General features: G+C 35.0%; 1 pseudogene; it reads right to left on the bottom strand.

The window, feature by feature from the left end:
- The window catches only part of LOC113053715 (xin actin-binding repeat-containing protein 2-like), a 43,842-nt pseudogene extending 34,599 nt beyond the window's left edge, over positions 1–9,243 (bottom strand).
- Between the last annotated feature and the right edge of the window lie 15,278 nt (positions 9,244–24,521).

Below are 24,521 nucleotides of genomic sequence, written 5' to 3'. Positions count from 1 at the left end.
CTGTCGAGTGCTTTACAAATAAACACAAAACTTAACCATGATACTTAACTGCTTATCAAATTTTAGTTTATCATCAAACAAGACGCCCAAGTTTCTGACACATTTAGTACTAGAAGGTGACAGAGATGCAAATTCACAATCATGCACACACAGTGTTCATTTGAGCCAAACACAATAAATTCAGTTTTACTTTCATGAAGGTCTTAAGAAATTAGTTGCAAGCCAAAGTTTTAGTTGCTTAAAACAATCCAAATTAGATTTTATGGTCTGCTTGTTATCACGTTTCAAAGGGATATAAATTCGGGTGTCATCTGCATAAAGGTAAAAAGAGACCTCATATTAGTCAAAAACAGACCCTTGAGACAGCATATAAAGGATACACAGTACCGGACCAAGAAATGAACCCCGGGGAACACCAGACCTTATATAATTTTTTTCTTTTGCATTTTGATTGAAAAATTATTCATATACTATATTACATATATATTTTATAGTAGAACATATGTATAGAAAATAATACTACTACCACACACACACACACACATATATATATATATATATATATATATATATATATATATATATATATATATATATATATATTTCATAATTACAAACATTTTAATAACACCTCCCATTTTACAATAGGCTTCAATTTCTTCTAAATATTATTTCTAATTTTATTATTTTGCTTTTGAACTGAAAAATCCCCAAAACATTTTTTTTAATAGGTTTTGTGAGATTCACCCTGTTATAATCGTATAACATTCATTATAGAGTGCACTAATGGTTGGCGACTGTCAGCAGTTGCAGTAAAAGCAGCGAGGCTTATCATGATATAAAACGCTGTATGGCGGCACGATCAGCAAAATGGACTCTTCATTAACTTTTAATGATTTCGTTCCATTTAAAGACTTTATACGGCACTGAAGCATTTATTAAATAGTTACATAAAAATGAATCAGATGGAGTGTTTTGGGTTCAAATCTGCAGTTGCGTAGAAACTGGAAGTGCTGGAAGTTTGGTGTTTTAAATCATCTGTAAATGAAATGTATGCTTTAATGGCTTTGAACACTGCAATGTTTGGTCAGGCATTACTATTTGTTTCTATAAGTTATGCCAGTGTCAATCTGGTAATTCCATTTACTTACTTAATTATTTGTCATGCAATCAGAAGCTTTTATCTAAAGTTTAAAGCACACTTATTATCTCCCTGGAGCAACCTGGGGTTAAGTGCTTTGCTCAAGGGCACTATGGAGTTTTATGCATCATCTCCTGTGGGTTTTGAGTCTACAACCAAAAGTCTGATGCTTTAGCATTATACTACACCTCCTCTGAATCATGCATTTTACTTCAGTAATGTGGCATATTTCTGTGAAACAGGGTTTTCAACGTCAAGATTTTATAGATTAGGAATTTATGGCATCATGAAAAGTGAGCATTACATACCAGAATAGAGTCGTATGGTTGGAGGAGAACTGTTGAAGTAAAGCCTAATCAAATCAGGTCTCTGAAATGTTGGTTTCTAATAGGAGCTCCTACTCTATCAGACGGTGGTTCAATATTTTCATTTTCACTGGGAGTCACCACATCATATGATGTTGATTATCAAAAAGACATACATTGTTTTGTTTTTTAGTTTTGTTTCTTCAGACATCGTAAACATACATTGAAACAGCCAACTGTACTTTAGAGTTTACTTAAAAACATAATCTCAATTGATATATTTTTCAGCAGCCTATATCATATAGTACATTTTATGTAAATAAATAATAATAATTATTATTATTATTTTTATTATTATAAAATATGCCCATGTAAAAAAAAAAAATCCACGTCAAAGAGAAAATGCATAGATATCGACATACTGATTCAAGCACTGAAAAAAGAGCTATATCACACACTCCTATTAAAACAATATTATTATTATTATATAGGCCACTTATTCAAATGTCTGATGTGGATAATATTATATATTATTAAATTGGTGCATGTAAATGAAAATGATAGGTTTATAGGGCTTGAATATAGTTATTAGGGAAAATGGCTACATTAGATAGATTTTAACAAGATTTTTGCTTACAAACATTTTCAATCTATTTGTAACAATCACTGTTTGGTTACATCAATGTGTTGGTTTTCCATGTCATAGGAAATGCATATATACTGACACACTGGCTGAAAATATGAATAAATAAAAGAAAAAAAAAATGTAGCTACTGTATATCACCCACTCCTATATATACAATATCCCTAAACAAGTTTGAAAAAAAAAGCCCTGAAGTCAGAACACATTTCTAAAATGCATAGCAGTCTCTCATATGATGCATGATCATGAGTGGAGGTGCATAACATCAGCGGGTAAAGAGTACTCTGTGTGGGGGGGGGGGGCATTGCTGTAAACCCATCAACCTGTCAAGAAGGATAAGCAACCACAGACATCCACCACCCAAAATAAGATCTGGTAACAGCTACGCTTGCGATTTAGATGCATTTAAATGCAGCTTTGTGTTAGAGAAGATGATGGAAGATCCTTGTTCTTCATATTTAGGACAGCGCTCTATATGGCAGGCTTAGTTTCCTATTGAGTTTGTGCTGGGTGGAAGCTTTCGCCTTGAGATCATACAAATCCTCTCGACTAAAGGGTGGCAACAATCCAAGGTTATCTTGTAATGAGTTGTGTACAGTCCAGAGCTTACATGACAGGAAAGTGAAGTAATCCAGGCACCAAGAAATCGCAAAAATAAATCGAACTTATTTCAAACCAGGCTGGTGGAGTCTGGTTTCTGAGAGAGCTGAAGATCCACAAACTGTTGAACTGAACGACTGATAAACTTATTGAAAGATGGAGAAACTGCAACGATATTGAAAGTAACTTTTGAAGTAGTTCATAAAGCAAAGATTATTAGAATACAAATTTCTTTTTTCACCTAACACATAAAATCCACCAGACATCTTTCATTGCTGAATATCCAAATATGTCACAGTGCATAAGTAAACTAGATTGATTTGACTTCTACATGAGTTCTCCAAAACTGATACTTGTGCAAACACTCTGTAGAAGTTTGTAATTATTACATTGTCATCATTTTGATTTAGCGGGTAAATAAATTAACATGCAATATTTTAATGGCTCTAAAAATCAAGAGATTTTGGGATCTCACTGAACACTTCAAAACGCTCTCTCATAAAACAAAATAATTTCGGTGACTGTCACATAAACCAAAAACTTTCTGAGAGTCAGTGAAATTAAATTTGCGCAAAGTCAATTTTGTTATTTGTTACAGAAAGAGTGAAAGTATAAGAACATTTACAGGCAATTTCAGGACACTGACAGAATAAATCAGGTGAAAAAGAAACAAATAACTTCTTAATGAGAAGCTTGTGTTCTCATTCATTAAGACAGAGCCTTTAGAGACCGACATCAGTCTGGAGGAAGATTGCTGGTGGTTCAAGCAAAGCAGGTTTATGACCAATTCAATAAACCGCTCAATATGGGATTACACAGCAAAATGAAAAGGCTTTTATTACCAAACACAGTAGAAACAGTACAAAACCAGTTCTAGCTCTAGCAAAACTTACTGAAGCTCAATGAGTGGTTGCAATGGTGTTGCCAACCACCCTATCTTTCAAAGCAATCTGTGGGACTTTGTTAATCTATTTTATCATCCACTGAGTAAAAATCAATCAGAGTATTTATTGAAAGAAACAACTCTCCTTAAATGATTTCAGTGTTCACAGCACAAACAAGCTAGTTGAAAACTTCACAAAGTTGAAAGAAAGAAAGAAAACCACAAGAGGCATCTAGTTAGGACCACTTTTTTCTTTCATGCAAATGCTGCACTATGAAATGATTACAACTGCATCTAATCTGAAAGGTTAAAGCTTATTATATAATTTTTCATCCACAAACTTCTGAGGCCTCTAAATTGTCCAACTTTGCTGAAAAACCTGTTGCACACAATCTACTACATGCTTTCGGTCATCTGATTGATAGTTTATTCTTAATCTTTTTTTATCAAGTAAACAGCCTTTTAGTATAATTGTACAAATGTCCAACTTTACCTTCATTTTTTTATGCTGTGAAATCTTTACTGATTTGTAAAGTAAACCTAAATACAACTTTTATATTGTTAGTAATATTTCAAGAACACTAACAGGACTGTTCCATTGATTAACCATAAATAATTTCGCATCTTCTTAACATCTTTACTTCTTGCTTTTGAAGAACATTTATTTGTTCATCTCACAGTCATTATTGTAATTGCATTGCATTATATGTTTTGAATCTTCAGAGCTTTGAACATAAAAATAAGGATTTTAATGTCATCTTACTAAGACAGTGTGTGTGTGTACCCCTGTGAGAAGGGTTAGTTATAGTAGGGTTAGTTATAGTCTGAAGGCCCAATAAAATGTTCCATTTCAAAAAGTGTGTTTTTTTATATGTATTCTGTATGCTTTGCAGGCTTAGTTTTATGTATTTTCCATTGGTTCAATTGGCTCTGGTATCCACTGACTCAAAACAAAATGATTTTGTTCATTGCACATTTTCTGACCAATTTGCATGATTTTTCAGGACATTTTAATTAAGCATAACTAGAAAAAAAAATCATACTAAAGTTTTTTTTTTTTTTTTTTTACCTTTTTAATGTAATTTCCATGACTATTTTTGAAATCCCTGATATTTACAGGGCTTTTTTTTTTTTTTTTTTTTTTTTTTCAGGATCATAGGAACCCATCTGGGCAGGAAATCAATGTGAAGCTTATCAAAATCTCTGGAGTGCTGCATAAACGAAAACTATTGTAATATAATGAATTCACTTCAATTATACATTGAATAATTACAAACAGTTCTGCCTCCACTTTCTTATTTCATTAGTCATTTAAGTGCAGGAAGAAAAATCTCATGCATAACAAACAATGTCTGTTATACGGCTTTGTGATTGTTGAGGAAAATTAGTTTGGATCAGAATCCAGCAGGACAACAGCCTGCCAGTTCTTTAGAGAAAAAGCTCATTGGTCACTGCCAAAGCAAGGAGAATCCATCACACTGACTGAAAGATAATATTCAATGTGCTTGATGTTGTTGAGATTTGGTGGGGCCAACATTTTGCATTTGGCAGACCATTTTATCCTAAGCAATTGAAAATTAAACCCATGACCATGGCACTGCTTGCACCATGCACTAAAAGCTGAGCTACATTCTATGAACTGTGAGGCTTCCATTTGAACATTCAGATTAAATGAATAGTTCACCCAAAAATAAAATAAAAAAGTCGCTGAAAATGTACTCACCCTCAGGCCATATAAGATGCGGATGAGTTTGTTTCTTCAAAAGGTTTGGAGAAATGTAGTATTACATCACTTGCTCATCATGGATCCTCTGCAGTGAATGGGTGCCGTCAGGATGAGAGTCCAAATTGATTTTTTCTTACTAAGAACTTTCACTTCACCAGATGTTAACTGATGGACTGGAGTGGTGTGGATTATTATGATGTTTTTATCAGCTGTTTGGACTCTCATTCTGATGGTACCCATTCACTACAAAGGATCCACTGGTTAGCAAGTGATCTCCAAATCTGTTCTGATGAAAAACAAACTCAAACAAATTCAACCAGATCTAGATGTACTGAGGGTGAGTTCATTTTCAGCAACTTTAGATTTCTGAGTCAACTATTCCATTACAAGTCTGATGCTCTCCCGACTGAGCTGGGAGATGCACTAAAAAACAGGTGAAATGTTTTCCTACAAGTCAATAACATGATGAAAGCAGCCCAAAAACAACGTGCACATACTAAAGTGTCCAGCATGAAACCAGTCTCTGCAGGTCAGAGATCTGAAGGGGTGAAAGTTCTTCAAACTAGTGATGTAATATAGAGGCTCCAGAGACACAAACAGCACAGCAGACACCTGAGACCCACAGAGACGTGGAGAGACAGATGTGGGGGCAGTTGCATGAGAGACCCCTTCTCTCCACTCCCAGCAGGGCGCCAGCCTGCCTGAAACGTCCTCTCTAGCCAAACGAAATGAGAGTGATCCAGCGCTGGGGAGTGAATAACTAAATGTAGCGATGCCGCTAGTATAATTTTCAGAAGCATGACAGAAGTACAACTAAATATATATATATATATATATATATATATATATATATATATATATATATATATATGTGTGTGTGTGTGTGTGTGTGTGTGTGTGTGTGTGTGTGTGTGTGTGTGTGTGTGTGTGTGTGTGTGTGTGTGTGTGTGTATGTGTATGTATGTGTGTGTTTCTAAATTAGTGTAAAGCCTCTTCTTAGAAAAATGGTTCATTAGAATAGCATTTCTCACTATTGTTTTTAGTTGTTTCATGCATTCTGACCTATTTACACTGTTGGATTCTCATGCTAAACATTACCAAAATGAGTTGGAACATCCAAAAACGAGATGGATGTTTGATGGAGTATTTCTGTGCCAACTACACTCCTCCTTTAGCAGAGAATGAGTGGGATTGTTCTTCAGGGTATCTATAGTGGACTATCTGATGTGATGCTGTAGCTGATGGCGACATTGTCAGAAATTGATCTTTAATAGTATGGGTAATAGTAATTTTTTTTTTTTTACATCTACATCCATAACAGGAATTGCACAGAGAAAGTCAATCCTGGAGTCGCAGAACAACAATTATGTCACTTAGTGAGATTGTCGAAATTCAACCATTTTAAACATGGCGGGTATATATAGGCTTGATCATATGGAAACAAATGCTATTTTTGGGTGATAATGAGTTATCAACGCGATGAACTACTTGTCAACACTAAATTGATTAATGCTAACAAGTTTATATAGTGCTAAAACACAACTAACATTTACCACATCTATATAGTCAGTAATATGTTATTTCTGCTCACAAAGGCGGCCTTTATTTGATTAAATATACAGTAAAAAAATAATATAGTGATATATTATTACAATTTAAAATTACTGTTTTCTCTTTGAATATACTTTAAAATTTAATTTATTCCTGTGATGTAAAGCTGAATTTTCAGCAACATTACTCAAGTCTTCAGTGTCACATGGTCCTGCAGAAATAATTCAAATATGCTGCTTTGCTGCTCAAGAAACATTTCTGATTATTAGTAATTTTGAAAATAGTTATGCTGTTTCATATTATTGATGAATAGAAAGCTAAAAAGAACAGCATTTATTTGAAACTGAAATATTTTGTAATATTATTAATGTCTTTAATGACCATTTTGGTCAATTTAATGCATCCTTGCTTAATAAAAAAAATGATAATTTTGAACAGTAAAGTGTCTGTCGCTCCATCTGTCTATGTCCATATAATAATCCATCTGTAAATGTGATTGGTCAAGTGCCATTGGCACTTTTAAAGTGACAAAACTAGTCTTTAGAAATCGGCAATGGTCATGACAGACTGATCAGTAATCATATCTACACCTCTGGGGAATGTTTTACTGGCTTTCAATTATTTAATCAGTTTTACATTTCCTTTCCCAGACTCCATTCCTCTGCAGCACCTCACTCTCTGTCTGTCTTTCCCTCTGCTCTGACAGCTGATAAGCAGTGGGTTTCGAAACAATCTTTCCAATCTGATACATCTCACTGCATGCATGACAAAACAGAAGAGAAACAGAAAGTTGAAATGGTGAGAAAGAGGCTCAGAGATTACGGTCAACAGAAAAAAATACTTTTTGCTCACTGTTGGACTGGTGAGGTATGGTCATTTTAGAGATCTAAAAATATTAAACTAGTATTGACAGAAACTTTGCATCAGTATTACTGGTAAAAACACCTAGATGTACTAATGTATTCAACCCTAGGCCATCCAAGATGTAGATGAGTTTGTTTCTTCATCAGAACATATTATGTAGAAATATGTAGCATTCAATCACCTGCTCACCAGTGGATCTTCTGCAGTAAATGGGTGCCGTCAGAATGAGAGTCCAAACAGCTGATAAAAACATCACAATAAACCACCAGTCCATCAAATATTATTATTATTATTATAATTTTTTTTTTTGAGTTAAAATACAAGGCCTATATCCATAACATTGTTTTTTCCAGTGAAAAAATCATCTTCTCTGAACCAGGAGAGAAATATGCACAGAGTAAGCACGGTTTACAACCAAAAACAGTCTAAAACAGATCTAAACAAATATGTCTGTGGGCTTTGATGTGAGAGAACAACCTGGGATAGGCTTTTTCACTGGAGGAAGTGTTTTATTGACTGTAGACATTTTGACAAAAAGTGATGGTTTAAAACTAAAACAACTTTATAATAGATTTGCTTCTCACAAACATGCAGCTTTCCACTTTTACAAGACATTAATTGGTGGACTGGAGTGATGTAGATTACTTATAGATTGTTGTAATGGTTTTTATCAGCTGTTTGGACTCTCATTCTGACGGCACCCATTCACTGCAGAGGATCCACTGGTGAGCAAGGGATGGGATGCTAAATTTCCCCAAATCTGTTCTGATGAAGAAACAAACTCACCTAGATGTCATGAACATATGTACATATTTACATCTTTGGCTGAACAATTCCTTTAATTCAAGTTTTGTTTTAGTTCATAGTGGAAATGAGTTCACAGTCCCATAGAGAGTGTGTTATACAAAGGTTAAGAACAGGTCTATTCACTAACTCTAATGTGATTCCCTGTTAATCGCTTTCAAATGAGGCGTCTCTCTCTTCAATGACTCCTAGAAGCGCTTGATTGATTCTGATTCACAGTCTCTTAAGTCACTAAAAAATGTAAGAAAAATGACTGATAGAAATGCTCTGCAATGGCCCAATTCATTTAAGCTCACGTTAAAATAACGTGTGACCGATTTGACCACTTTATAAACACATTTTACTGAAATACGTGCTGTTCACAGAAATCTCTAGCACGTTTTTCAATCACTAACCTTAAGAAATTGGCATAGCTATAACACTGCTCTCACATAATATTCTTTCTGTTCTTCAAAACCCTGCAGTTAGACCACAGGACAACCGTTTACACACATGTACCTCATTCAGAGTATGTCCTCTGCAAGCAAGTCAAGGTTGTTAAACCCATCAGAGTGAATGAATGCAGGGCAGTGAGGGCTAAACCTTTGCTATCACTTCTGTTGTGTCTAGCACGTAATTCACCCTCACAGTATGTTGATACAGACGTTCTGGGTTTAATATTTCTCACCGGCTCTGGGTCAGAGTGATTGAGGGACTCAGCAAGGTGTCACCAACATAATCTCTCATCTTATTTTCAGCGCCGCGTGATATGTAACTGTCATTCTAAATACTTGGTGAAAGAATGAAGTTGCACCACGGAGTAAGAAGAAGGATGGTGGACGTGACTAACACGGTTTGCAAGAGAGACATATATTTCTGAGGAGACACTAGTCACAGTCCTGGCCAACTTTGTGCCCTGGGTGAGATAAGACATAAACAAAGACAATAAAAGCATGACTTAGTAGTTCACTGCAAATGTGTAGGACAGTCTAGAGCAGAGTTTCTTAACACCGGGGCTGCAGAATATTTCAATGAACTGCATGTTATTAATGGTATATTTTTTTATAATGTTTTTATTTTATTTATTAATTTCCGCTAGTTAGATATATTTATGAAAAACGCAGCTTTAAATATTACATGAAATGGCTATGTCCGGCTACATTCAAAGATAAGTTTCCGTTTGATTCATTTTGAGCAGAAGCACAATTTTAAAGTGTGAAGTCCACGTATTTTGAAGTCACCTTTGCAAAAGGTACACATAAGTAAATAAAAAAAACAAATATTATAATTTCAATATAATATGCATACATACACAAGCCTGACAGGGCAATATTTCAGCATATAATATAAAAAAATACATAAATATAAATTCATAAAATATAATTTATTTATTATTTAATGTTATTTATTTATTTATGCATGCAATTTGGATCATATACAGACAATTTGGAAAAAATTATATAAAAAATATATATATAATATATATATATAAATTAACATTTTTTAATTTATTTTTTAGTGAACCAAGCAAAGGTAAGTGAACTTCACAGGCAGGGATCATCAAGTATTTTTGTTGTATTCAACAAATTATTTGACAAAAGATTGGATTTTTATCATATTTTCCTGGATTTGCATTGTGAATCCACTTGTCTGAAAAATCTATTTAAATGGACATGACTCTTTTGCATATATGAATCAAACACACCAGACCATACTATTTCAGTTCTAGACACTGGGATGGTCGCAATGACAATACCACTGTCACGATATAACACCGGTAATGAGGTGTTGTGTCAAAAAAGAGATGTACATCCATTTGCATTATCCAAGACACACATGGAGAAACATCATTACCAGGTGATCTTCCCAACAGAATGTCTCTGCAATATCAAACATCATTCACAACGGGTGTCAAATTCACAGCAGGCGCCCGCCCTGAATGGTGTCATAAAACCCATGTCTTTTCCTGAATGTGTCTATAACCTATGCCACAAAAGTCATTTCAAATCCACACCGACATTTCAAAACGTGCGTGAGGAGAACAAGCATCTGTGGCTCACATGTGGCAGCATCTCCCCGCGTTTGAAATGCTTTTAATGATTCGTCGCTCTATAATTGGATCTGCGCTAATAAAATAGCATTTGTCTGGTTAATATACATGAATAAATGTTTTCTGCTTTGTATTCAAAGTTAATGTTCTCCTGCAATCCAAATTACCCTAAATGATTTTTTTCCTCATTATTATGGTAATGATTGTACTGTTGTTTATCATTGTACAATCAAACAGGTTGCATCTATTGTTAATTCATAACTTGAAGCCTAGGAGACACTGCACTCACATATTTCAATGCTAATGGCTTTGTGTCATGGTCATAGATAACAACCCAAGGCCTCTTTAAAATTGATTTGCAGCTAATTAATTTTGAGTGAAATAGCATTTTTATCATTTATGTACCTAATCCTGAGCCTCCAATTCTGTCATCAGACAAAACACCTTAGTTTCACCTGTACGAATGAACAATCATAAATCAGACCTCTTTCATCTCAGCTTTTCTCTCCTCAACAGCAGTGAAATCAAAAGTTTTAGCAAAAGAGTAATCTCATGAGTCTCCTCGAGTTTCAGAAAAGATCTCAAACTACTCAGATCAGTCAAGATTAAAAGAAAAAAAAAGAAAAAAAATTTTTTTTAGGAGCATTATCTGGGATAAATACACAACTAAAACCCTATTCGGACGGAGGTAAAATAAAAATAAAAATAAATGTACATGGCACCTCAGCGATAAAACTCATCGATTTGGATAGTGATTCACTCACAGTATAATGAGAATAAATTCATATTTAATAATCGTATTTATTATTTGAATATTAAATCTCCTGTTTAAAAATCGGAAACTAGATGCACTTGCATTTTATCGTTCAAAATTATGGATGCCATGAAAAATGTGGAGATTAGCAGAAATAACTTAATGCAACCTCTTATTTACACAAGGTTTATGTTTTTATGTATATAATTGTATAGAATACATATTTCTTAATTGTGTTGCATACCTGTCACTGCCATAATAATGAACCATTTCAAATGTTTATGTGTTTTCTTTCCTTTCTTTTTCTCCGGCATTTTAGAGAGTATTACAATGCATATAAACACGCTTTTCCTCTAAAAATGTTATTGTGCTAATTATGTTCACGCACGCTTTCAACGCTGATTATGTCCAATAAATTGTGTTATTATTGTATTATTTAAGTTGAGCCACTGATGAAGGGTCTATGGAGGGTCAGAAAGCACTCCGACTTAATTAGAAATATCTTAATTTGTTTTCTGAAGATGAACGAAGGTCTTACACGAAGGTGTCATTCCAAATAAACATAATTTTCATTTTGTGGTGAACTAACTCATTAAGCAATACAATGTTCCTCTTTTTTCATCATTAATCAATGGCCTCAAAAAAGAAAAAGCAAAGGCTGCTCCTATGGATAAAAGATTATTTCAACTTCTGCCTTCAGGAATATGACATCAGAATACAATTTTGGAAGGTGTTAAATTGTCTGCTGTGATTTTGGAGGGTAAAGGCCAGGAATGAGATGAGAGCTTAGGTCAAGTTCAAATCTGATTTCAAAATCTGTCAACCTTTCCACAAGCCTTAAGATTGCTAATACGTGACACTTACAGTAAAAAATGAGGTGCTTTGAGCATATGTTTTAATTCCTCTGATGCATCTGGCCAGACCTTTCGCATCATTCTTTACAGCACTTGTAGTGTCCAGGCTTGGCCATTTTCCCAGATGCAATTGGTTATTAAGGGATCGTACTTTATCACCACGGGGCCTATGGGAAATGAGAACTGATTTCCATTCAGAACAAGTTCCATTTTAGAAGAAACACTGGAACCAAACCATTTTCATAATATTTCATTGATTACCATGTTCTAAAATGTCTGCACTTCTCCACTGCTAAACACTGCACTGAAATAACTTCTGTGACTTAATGTTCTACAAAAACAGACAATTTCTTACACTTCTCATTATAAACACCATTTACAGGCAAAACATCCAATGCAAAAAAAAAAAAAAAAAACATTGTTGCAGAGCGTTTTCTTCCATTGTGTTGCCCATTATAAATTGAACAAATGCTGATTAATATACCAAAAGTGATGACTGCAGAGTTCCTCTCACACCTTAATGAACATAAACACCATCTGCATGCAAGAACGATGCACAAGGCACAAAGATTTAACTTTATGCCTCTTACCCATCCAGATCCATTATGTTGACACAGCTTAGCATGCACTAATACTTTGGCCTTGCAAGACCAACTTTATTTAGCATCGTATTGATTATAAACATTGTCTAAAGATAAAATGGATGAGTCCACCAGCCTCATCCAAAAGTTTGATATTAAACTTGTTTGTTATAGACTATGAACCGATGCCTTTTTGGCTTTGTGTTTTGATTATGGCATGATCCTATCACCTGTAGACAGTGTTTACGACCAGCAAGATTGAAAGGTTTTGTGTTTCTGGGTTATTGCTTTGGTACATTAAGCAATGTTGGGCTGTTTCCACATAATGGGCTTTTTGTCTTTGTCCTTAGATTACAGCTTGTCTGGTAGTAGATATTGTGTATTACAAACAAGAAATCTGGTTCCCCGGAAGCATTTATCACATTGAGCATTTTAGCATTTTTCTCTTAAATACTTTTTGTTTTCTGCACCACTATCCAACGGCAGAGATGTACAGGCTCTAAATCTACAGCTCTGCAGGAAAACAAAACAAAACAAAAAAGGCTCTAGCTGAGTGTTGAGTTTACAGTGTGAATTAAATGTAATGAAAGAGCACGATTGGGCACGATTCTGTACTGTATGGTTGCACATACCTCTGCACATGACTCTTAGAATATGGTTATTTTTAAAGAGATAGTTCAACCAAAAATGAAAAATTCAATGAAAATCTACTCTCCTTCAGGCCAAAATATGGATGAGTTTGTTTCTTCAGATTTCGATCATTTTAGCATTCCATCACTTGCTCAGCAGTGGATCCTCTGCAGTGAATGGGTGCCAGATTGAGAGTCCAATAAATTGATTAAAAAACGTTACAATATTCCACAAGTAATCAACATCACTCCAGTCCATCAATGAATGTCTTGTAAAAATGTAAATAATCCACATAATCCAGATTAGAGGTCTACATGGACCCGGGATCGGTATGGGTTCGGGGGCTATATTTTAAATGGACAGCTGGGTTGGAGTCGGGTCCCAATCTATTTATTTGGGTCCCAGATCTGTTTAACATTGTGTGTAATACAATAATAGATCACCCAGCTGTTAGAGGAATGAAATGGATGGAACTTTCTTTGATTGTGGTACAAGGGCGAAGGCTTCTTACATTAGGTAAGACAAAAAGTTACATTTCCGCAACTTGTTTATCGACATTTTAATAGCAATTTACTGTGGAATATGTGCAGATGGGGTCCAGTTGGTTCTGTGTCTTCCAGGCTGGGTTCGGGTACAGCTAGTAAAAAAAAAAAAGAAAACTTTTGTAGACCTCTACTCCACACCACTCTAGTCCTTCAGTTAATATCTCGTAAAGTGAAAACTTGAGTGTTTGTGATAATTGGTTGTAATGGTTGTAAACAATTCCATCAAGACGTTTTAACTTTAAACCATTACTTCTGGCTAAAATAAAAGTACATAATCCGTAATGACACTTTATCTAGTGACAAAGTACATACCATGTTGTTTTCTCACATCAAAATCCACCAACACATTTGTTTAGAACTGTTTTTAAATATTTATATTAGTTTTAAGTGGTAGAGCATTGTGTTAAGCAGTGTAAAAGGTTGTGGGTTCAATTCCCATGGAACACACATACTGGTAAAAAAATAAAATAAAAATGAATAGCCTGAATGCACTGTAAGGCACTTTGGGTAAAAGCATCTGCTAAATGCATAGAAATGTAAAATTTCTCTCCTGATTTAAATGAGAAAGCAATATGGAACGTTTACAACGTATTGACGGATTGATTACAAACATGCAGTTTTTCTCTTTACAAGATGCTAATTGATGGACTGGAGTGATGTGGATTATTGTGACGTTTTTATCGGCTGTTTGGACTCTCATTCTGATGGCACCCATTCATTTCAGAGGATTCATTTGTGAGCAAGTGATGGAATGCTAAGTTTAACCAAACCTGTTCTGATGAAGAAAATATCTACATCTAGGATGACCTAAAGGCAAACAATTCCTTTATTAAACTTTTTGGACATTTTGGTCACCAGAACTTGAATGGACAGAAAATGACCACAGATTGAATTTTCATTTTAGGGTGAACTATACATCAGTCATTATGTGTAGCCCAGTTTTCACTAGGAATAGTTTTTTTTTTTTATTATTATTATTATTCCTTTAATGACTCATTCCTGAACTCTAAAGTTATCTGTCTAACTCACTGACACATTAAATTGATCAGAGCCATGAACATGGCTGCCACTGGATTTACAAGATGGGCAGATGAGCTGCAGGGAAACCCTTTCTAACTAACCCATATTCGGTTGGATGACTGCGCAGGCTTTGTAAAAGAAATCACGGTCAGGCCGTCCTGTGCTCTCCGTCTAGGCACTGAGCCAAAGCCCTACATCTTGTTCCACATAAAATCTCCATCACAATGCTGCTTCTGTCTGAGATGCAGAGTAATACTCCATCATCTGTCAGTCCTATGACAAACTAACAATACATGATGAAACACTGCTGAATAAATGCAGGTTAATTTACGACGTGCAATTTATTTTCCCTCGTCTTCCCCTTCTTTATTTTTATATGAAATTTTTGTTTTCTTTAAAGTAATATAGCATTTCACGAAGGAGTATTATTTAACTGGTTTGCACTCTATTTGCCATGTGCTCCTCTATCTTTTTAGATGTCCTTATTTGTACATTTGTATAGTTGCATTTTATATTTTGACTTGAGTGTGTAACCGGTGTGCTATATAAACAGCTTTACTTAGCATTTGCACTTTTGTTGTGGTCTTTGGCCAAAACATGAGCTCGCTTTTTTTTTTCTCAGAAAAGGAAGTGTAAAAATAACGCAAAATAAATAGAAAAAAAAAATAACACTAAACATGTTCACAACCAGTCTGTAAATCAGCCTGAAAGATTAAACATTTCACTCATTAAAAATTTCATAGCTTTCGGTAACATCAGAAAGGAAATTAACTTGAGAATCCTAGAAACTTGAAATAAACTGAATGTGAATTTAAGTGGCCCAAAAGAGGTGCCGGTACTTTATTATAGCCAAAAAAATGATTCCCCTCATCCCCTGAGGTAACAACAACTATATTGAAGGGCTTTTATATACAGCAGTCAACAGCCAACCTTAATAATAAATAATTTTATTAGTTTGTGGATTTGCTTGAGCTAGAAAGAACTACTGAACATAAATAAAATGTGCAAAAGGATTTTGAAAAAATACCCTTAGAAAGAACTACAGCATTACTGCATTCAAACTTCCAAACTTACTCAAATGATTCGCGAACCAGCTCCGAAATCCCGAACTGAGATTCGCGAACCAGCTACGAACTCCCGAACTGATTCGCGTTCCCCAGACTGACTCAAATGATTCGCGAATCCGCTTTGAACTCCCTTTATTTTTATATAGTGCTTTAAACAAAATACATTGCGTCAAAGCACTGAACAACATTCATTTGGAAAACAGTGTGTCAATAATGCAAAATTACAGTTAAAGGCAGTTCATCATTGAATTCAGTTATTACATCTCTGTTCAGTTTAAATAGTGTCTGTGCATTTATTTGCAATCAAGTCAATGATATCGCTGTAGATGAAGTGTGAACTCCCGAACTGACTCAAATGATTTGCAAACCTGCTACGAACTTCCGAACTGATTCAAATGATTCTCGAACCCTATACGAACTCTCAAATTCATTCAAATGATCCGCGAACCATAGACAGTAAAAGAAATGGAGACAGCAACCCCATTGGAACTCAACTGAGACAATTGAAGCCCATTTTTAGCGTTTTCTAGCACTTCCGTTTCTGACGCGCAGACTCAAACGAAGAGTTCTTTGTCGTGAGTGAGCAGGAGTAAGTATTCTGATTAATTATTTTGAATAGTATTTTAAAATGTAACGCCAGTACGCCATATTAAGTTAATTGCCTGCGAGCTTCTCCTCCTGTCTGTACGGTAATGCGACAGAGAGTCGAGTGGTTATGATGCAATCGTTAGCCTATTTTTTACAAAAACTGTTTCTACGGGGCCATAATGTAACATAGAAGATATTGGAGCCCTTTATACATTGTCGTGTATCTTTAGAAATAAATAATGGACAAACAGAGTTTTTAAACGGCTCAGATGTAAAGTTATTTGCTGTCAAAGTGACGCCAAAATGAATGGGAGTCAATGGGAATGCTAACGCAAGTGAAGTTCTGCTACAAGATGGCAGCATGCAGCCGACTTTAACTTCCGGTCGACTTCCTTGCAGCCTGCCGCAAACCCGCTCCTAGCTCTCGAATTGATTCAAATGATCCGTGAAGCAGCTCTGAACTCCCGAATTGATTCAAATGATTTGCAATCCCCATACTGACTCAATGATTCACGATCCCGCTCCGAACTCTCGAATTGATTCAAATGATCCGCGAAGCAGCTCCGAACTCCAGAACTGACTCAAATGATTTGCGAACCTGCTACAAACTCCCGAACTGATTTGAATGATTCGCGAACCCGCTCCAATTGCTTGAACTGATTCAAATGATCCGCGAAGCTGCTCTAAACTCCCGAACTGACTCAAATGATTCACGCTCCATATTCAGAACTAGGAAGAATTAGGAAGCGTGCATTGTGAAGGGCGCTCTGAAAAGCGAAGGATTAAAACCTCTATTAAACAGATGTCCAAATGAACGTACCGGTATGCTAAAAGCACATTGTGGGCAAACGGAGAGGTGGTGGTACGCTCAAGAGCTATATTTGGAAGTGGCGGTACTGAGTACCGGTGCGTACTGGCCCACTTAAAGCACTGATAAAATGTGCATGCAACACATGAGGTACTCCCAGAAATATTTATATAAATTAATTTCTACCTTGTTGCTGTTTGAATCTGATTGACTGATGAAGGTTTTAAGGTGTGCAATTATGAAATGCATGGCTAAAGTAGTCCCAGGCAAGTCTTGATCACATTTCCAGTCCGCATCGGTCATAATTCACTAGAGAGGAATGAGGAGATGCTGGAGAATACTTTAACAAGACATTAATTCCACCAACAAAGGGAGCCAAGCTCAGGATGCCATCTAACAGCAGACAGAGAGCTAGGGACTGGGAACACTTTAAATACAAAGACACCAGTCGGACACACCTGGGAACAAATTAACTAATTAATAAAACACAGCTGGAAACAAATTCACACAACGTGGATAGGAAAAGGAAAGACCAAATAAGGACATGGAAACACATGAGGTGCAAAACACACACAACACACGGAACCGAAGTCTGACAGTAGCACTTCGCCAAATGAATTCCATTATTTCCATTAAGGTCCTTACAGCCTAAAACAGCAAAAGAATAAAAAACAATATGACAAAAGAGATGATTACCATGTTTTTGGCAAAACATTAATTAATTAATTAATGCATGAAAAGCAATACTATCTCCTGGGGCCTGTACCATGAAGCTGGATTAGCTGGCTGGCCAGGCAAATTGCAGGTTAGTTTGCACCAATCCTGGGTTTTAGGTGCCATGTAAGTGGCTTGGCTTTTAGCAGCATTCATTGCCATAGTGACTTACACTCCACTGCTAACCTGCTCCGGGGCAGGTTATGTTCTGGTTTAAAGATCTCAAACTGAAGGTGGACCAATCAGATGTGAGGAAAGTGATACATGTCTGACACAAAGTCACTACCCCAATTTATCTTGCTCCAAATTAAAGGTCACTAATGCTAATAAATAAATAAAAATAAAAAATAAAAAATACAAAAGTCTGGTTTTAATGATAATTACTGAGTCATTTTATGATTTATATAATTATTGTGATTATTGTGATTAAGTGTTATTATTATTATTATTATTATTATTATTATTATTATATAATAAATAAATATTAATGTATACAGATCATGTAATATAAATAATCTGTAGTATCAAAAGTATCACTATTTTAAAAAATCTGACCTTACATGTTCGAGTCTCTATCACTATATATTTTCAAATGTCTCTTCACTGATAGAGCAAGATTTTTTTTCCTCCTTCATTTTTCATATAACGTTTAAATTTGTTATATTCTTCAAGCATTGGATGAGATGCTTAAGAAATGAATACTACACACAAGAGCTGTGTGGTAACTGTGTTATAACTGAACCAGAATAACTCCAGTCCATTGAATTTATTAGAAAATATTGCACACCTGGGGTTTGTGTGGTGGCCGCATCACCACCTCAGGTGTGCATTGTTTTCTATGAATTCAACAGCCCACTCATTTATTCCTTACATAAATAAATATTAAATAGATATATTAAAGTGGTCTAAATATTCATATTTAAATTTGACAATGTAACTTTTTTAAAATTGAATATTCTATGAAACATGTTGAAACGATTAAGTTTCTTTCTACATTTTAAAACATATTTTAATAAATTAATTAATTGTATTTTAAATTATACAGACTGAAGTTCTAATCACAATATTTATTTTTATAAAGTTATCAAAAAACTTTTTTTGTGGTGCTGCACACTGATATTAAATCCTGTTACAGTAAATATCTTGAGTCCTGGACTTTTTGGTTGTGTGTGTGTGTGTGTGTGTGTGTGTGTGTGTGTGTGTGTGTGTGTGTGTTAGTGAGAGTGATAAAATGAGCCTGTGCAAGTATGGTGTGGCATATTTAAACTTTTAGGTCAATGCACACATGCCTGCTATTCCAATAAACAATTTAAAACAGCTAAAAGGAAAAAATCTTATTAATTATAAACCTCTTCTAAATGAAATATTCAGTGCTTTTTCCAGCTAAAATAAAAACGCTTATACATACATCAATACAATGTGAATATGCTCTCATGCATATTCATTAGGAAACATCAATACAAGAATCTGTTGACATTCATATTTCATCAAAGACTTTTATGGCAGGAATTACTTTGAGCTTTCTTGACACATTTCTGCGGAAGTCTCAGTCTGAGCGGAAGACGCTGATTTCCCTTGATTAGCTATAAAACGAGTGTAAAGATGCACAACAAAAGAAGAAACAAAAAGACACATTCAGTGTCATGATCAGAAAAGCAAAAGATATTTGCTCTTCTTTCATTGTTCTTTATATTGCAAAACATTTCCTTATAAGCTGCAATATTAAATCTGCATCAAATAAGAAAGAGTTGAATAAAGCAAATGGTGTTTTTAGTCATCTAGTAATGTACTGCAGAAGTTTTGTTCTCATATTCTCCTTTAAGGAAAAGCTAACTCCAAACTGAATATCTGCAATAATTTCATCACCCGTATTTAACTCTAAAATCTGCATTGTTTTCTTTCTTCTGTCACAAACATAATGAGATGTTAGGCAGAATGTTTTAGCTTTTTTGTTTGTACGATGAAAGTTCATGGTGTCTGTCTAGCCAACCTGAAAACAGACACAAAAGCACCATAAATGTATAAGCACCATAAATGTGCATATAAATCAAACACCATATTCTGAGACTTCTCAAGACATATGATAGTTTTGTGTTTTCACTGAAAGTCTTCAGTTCCATTGCACGTTGCTCACGTTAAATAAAAAAAAATTATGATAAGATAAGTATAAGTGAGGAAAAGATAATCAGTGACTAACAGATGGAAGAATGACATTGATGTGATTGAAATATGACATTTTCATTTTTGAGGGAATTATTCCTGAGTGCAAACTATATGATTTTTGCTACAATTTGCTGTCATTTGAGAACATGTTTGAGGATCTGCAGATTAACTGCCTTTACAATCAAACCAAGCAACAGATTTTCGGCTGCCATAACCTTTACTGCAACTAAATAAGGCCAGCTAATAAAGAACCGATTTGAGCACAGCAATTACATGGTAAGAGTTTTATTATTTTTCTTTTTTATAAAAGAAGCAATTTTTTATAATGACTTTTATTCAGCAAAGATGCATTAAATTGATCAAAAGTGACACTAAAGATATTTACAAACGATTTCTGTTTTAAATAACTTCCTATTCATTAAAGAATCCTGAATAAATGTATTAAGATTTCCACAAAAAAATATAAGGCAGCACAATATTGATTTTCAATATTGTTATCTGTATTGTTATCAATATTTTCAATATTGATAATAATGAGGAAAGTTAGAATGATTTCTGAAGGATCAGTTAACACTGATGACTGAAAATTATACCAACAAATTAAGCTGTGCTCACAAGAATAAATTTCAAATTTACAATATATTCAAATAATAAAAAAAAACTATTATTTTAAACTGTAATAATATTTTACACTATTTCAAATTTTACTGTATTTTTGCAGCCTTGATGAGCAAAAGAGACTTCTTAAAAAAAAAAAAAAATTTTGAATGAGTATACATATTAATACTAGATTGTGTATGTGATATGCAATATGATTGTACTTCACATGATTTTGGTGTACTAATTTCAATCATTCTGTGCTTGTGAATTGTGGAAATACTAATACCATAAAAAATAATTACACTGTGAACCAATGACATAATCAATATCTACAATGATATATATCATAGTGTAATATAAGATGTTTCACCTGAATGTTTTTCACCTTCCATACTAAGTTTTGACTTCTTACAGGTGCTGGTTTTGTTGTCAGATCAGGGATGAGGGTCTACGACAGCAGATCCACAGAAAAACGTCCCACTTCCTGTGAGTCAGGAGAAAAAGACAAGCATGTGTAAGAAAGGCCTGACTCTCATGTACAGCAATTAGTTAAAGCATTTTAGAACTTCATTTCATGGCACAATGGATCATTTATCACCTCCTCTCACCATCTATTCCACAAAATAATAAACCACGGCTTCTCTTTTCTTTCTCTGTCCGACTTTTCTGATGTTACATACAGCGGTTCTGTGATGGAAAATACCATATATAAGACAGCAATGAGAGGTTATCAGGACAAAATGTGCCTGTGTGATTCACTGTAATAGCACCAGCTTTAATGCACAATAATAGCACTAAATTTTGAGAGTTTTATCTGGAAACATCACAACGGATGCAGCAATGTTGCTGTGGCAACCAGAGGAAGCCACGTTGCTAATGGAAATTGTCTGCCTTTGCCTTTCATCTTTGGGAAAAGCTAAAAAGCTGTGGAGCCATTTCTACAAGCCGCCGCAGCTTTTGAGGGCCTTCTACACAAAAAAGACAAAACATCACACTTTTGTCTTATCAAAACTATTTGCAAATGAAATGTGATCTGTTTGATGCCTCTCGATGAGATCCTCAGAGGGACTGAAGCTCCTCTAATCACCAGCACAGTAAACTCACTCTAACACTCACATTCTGCTGAGTTTGGTGGCTAAATTACCGTGCATAAGAAGCTCTGTTTTGACGTAAATGAAAACAATCAGCTCTTTTCAGGAATAATCTCCCTCTGGATCAAATAATCATCTTTTCCTGACTTTGTATGTCTCTATTCCTGTGTGTGTATCCACCTTATTTCACAATGCAAAAGTTTGCTATTTTTTCCCCACATGAAAAAAATCTGAAGCATGCGTCCGAAGTATGGCAGGGAGCTAGAGGACGCATTGTCTCGTTCCCTACTCATGGAACTATGGTTACATACGTAACCTGAGACAGTTCCCTTTCGAGGGAACTTCGAACTGCGTCCTCTAGGGGCCGCTTTGGGGAACAGTATACCAACGCCGCCATGCTGAGGAGAGTGCAGGCCAGAATCATGGCGAGCACTAAGTACCAAAGGGGCGGGACGTTTAGACGTGCACTAGAGGTGGTTTAGCCAATCACAACACACTGGACCAGCTACCCAATCTCAGCCCATCGTGTAGTTCTGTGGGAGGGGCTTCATAAAACCAGGAAATTATCAGAGCATTCACAGGAGAAGGGCCAGAGCAGTGTAGAATAAAAGTAAATTGTGTGAAAAAGAATGTGTTTGTTTCTTAACTTAGCATTAACACGTTAGCCTGGATCCCATAAACAATCAAGCCTATAAAAACAGCAGTCAACCACCCCTTTAAAAATGGCAATACACGATCTTGAGTCAAAAATAAAGTGGAGAGAACTTATGTAGCACCATCCGTTTTCGGCACTGTGTTCCTGTCTTCCACTAGGGTTGGGTACCGTTCACATTTTAATTGGTACCGGTAACAGTGCCTGAAATTTGGTGCCGGTACCCAATGGTACATTTTTACAGTATTTTACTCTCAATGTCCAAACCTCTCAATTTTGTTAGATATTTATTTAGAAATGTCACATACTAGACAAAGTAATTCAAATGTCACAAATAATATTTTAAAAGTTTAGCGGGTATTACATAATTCGATTATTTCATAGTGTGGGTTTGGTGAAGTGTACTAAAGTCAAACATGTTTCACAGTCTTCCAAACTGACCCACAACCTAACCAGTTTGTACATAAAGAAACTCATAAGTTCATCAACTCATTCAAGTTTTGAGTGTTGTAACAGCAAACTACTATTAATTACCCCCTGATTCCCAAAGATTTAAGAGCAATTTAGAACAATTACTCCTCATCGCCCCCGTCATTTCATAGGATAGTACAACTGCTAGTGCAACAAGTTCAGTGTAATCACACCAGACTTTTGTCAATAAATTCAACAAATCATTTCAGCCCTACTATTTATCAACATCCTTACAACAAGAGTCAGAACACCTTAGCAACTGCTGAAAATACTCTAGCATCTACTCAAATAGCATTCCATAGAATACCCTATCATCTAATCCTAGCAACCACTCAGAACACCTCAGCAACCATTCAGTAGCATCCTAGCAACCACTAAGAACACCCTAGCAACCGCTCCTCAAACTGAACAAGCTGAATAAACACTACACAGCCTTCAGAATATAGACAGGAGTTTGTCAGGCTCTTCTCATTCTGTCCTGCAATAATCTGAGATGCTGGATTTACAGCTGCAGAGTGGATGATGCTATTACACTATAAATTGTCTCACTCCATTTCACTCTGAGTTTGTGTACCATATTTCAGGCACAGGCTGATCCGCCGGGTTTGGGATTCAATCTCTATATGTGAGCGGGATAAATTTAGTGGTTGGTCACAGGCTCCAACAGAAAGGGGCTTTCCATCAGAGAGCAGTAAAAGGGATCAGGCTGCCGTTAAGCAACATAAACCTCCAGCAAACCCACAGACCTCACACTCCACACATCTACAGCAGTGTGAAACCCTTAAAACTGGCACTACAGATCCAATACACACTCAACATTCAAGCTCACACACCGTATATGGGGTTTTTGTTCCACAAATTTACTCTAAGTACAAATTTGAAGCTTTTCTGCTAAATGAGATTTCATGTCATTTTGTTTTTAATTCTAGTGTTTATGTAAATATTTTACTGTTTTACTCTTATACCAGACCCAGACTTTCATTCCTAAAAATGTAATATCCATATGTGTATATCCATCAAAAATACCATCTAACTAACGTTTAAAATTGCAAATTGTTGAGGATATTTTTTTACAGAAATTACAACTTTCCATAAAATGATTTAAATAATATTAATAATTATTACTATTAATATGAATAATAATAATAACATTAACAATTACTTATATATTACTAATGACATTATTCATAACAATAACATAATTATTATTAATAATAATAATATAAAATTATTGTTATTATCGTTAAATACAATGTTATTGAAAGTAGTCTTAGTAAGGCAAACAAGCAATTATTTTATTCCAAAAGTGCTTCAAATTTCTTTTTTCCCTTTCTGTTTTACAGCAGAACTTGAAAAATGACAGAAAAATGACATTTCACTTTAATTGTTTATATATACTGTATATATATTTATTATTTTAATATTTGAATATAGTTG

This window comes from Carassius auratus, chromosome 34, assembly GCF_003368295.1.
Source record: "Carassius auratus strain Wakin chromosome 34, ASM336829v1, whole genome shotgun sequence".
Taxonomy (NCBI): Eukaryota; Metazoa; Chordata; class Actinopteri; order Cypriniformes; family Cyprinidae; genus Carassius; species Carassius auratus.
This window is presented reverse-complemented; position numbering and strand designations above follow the sequence as displayed.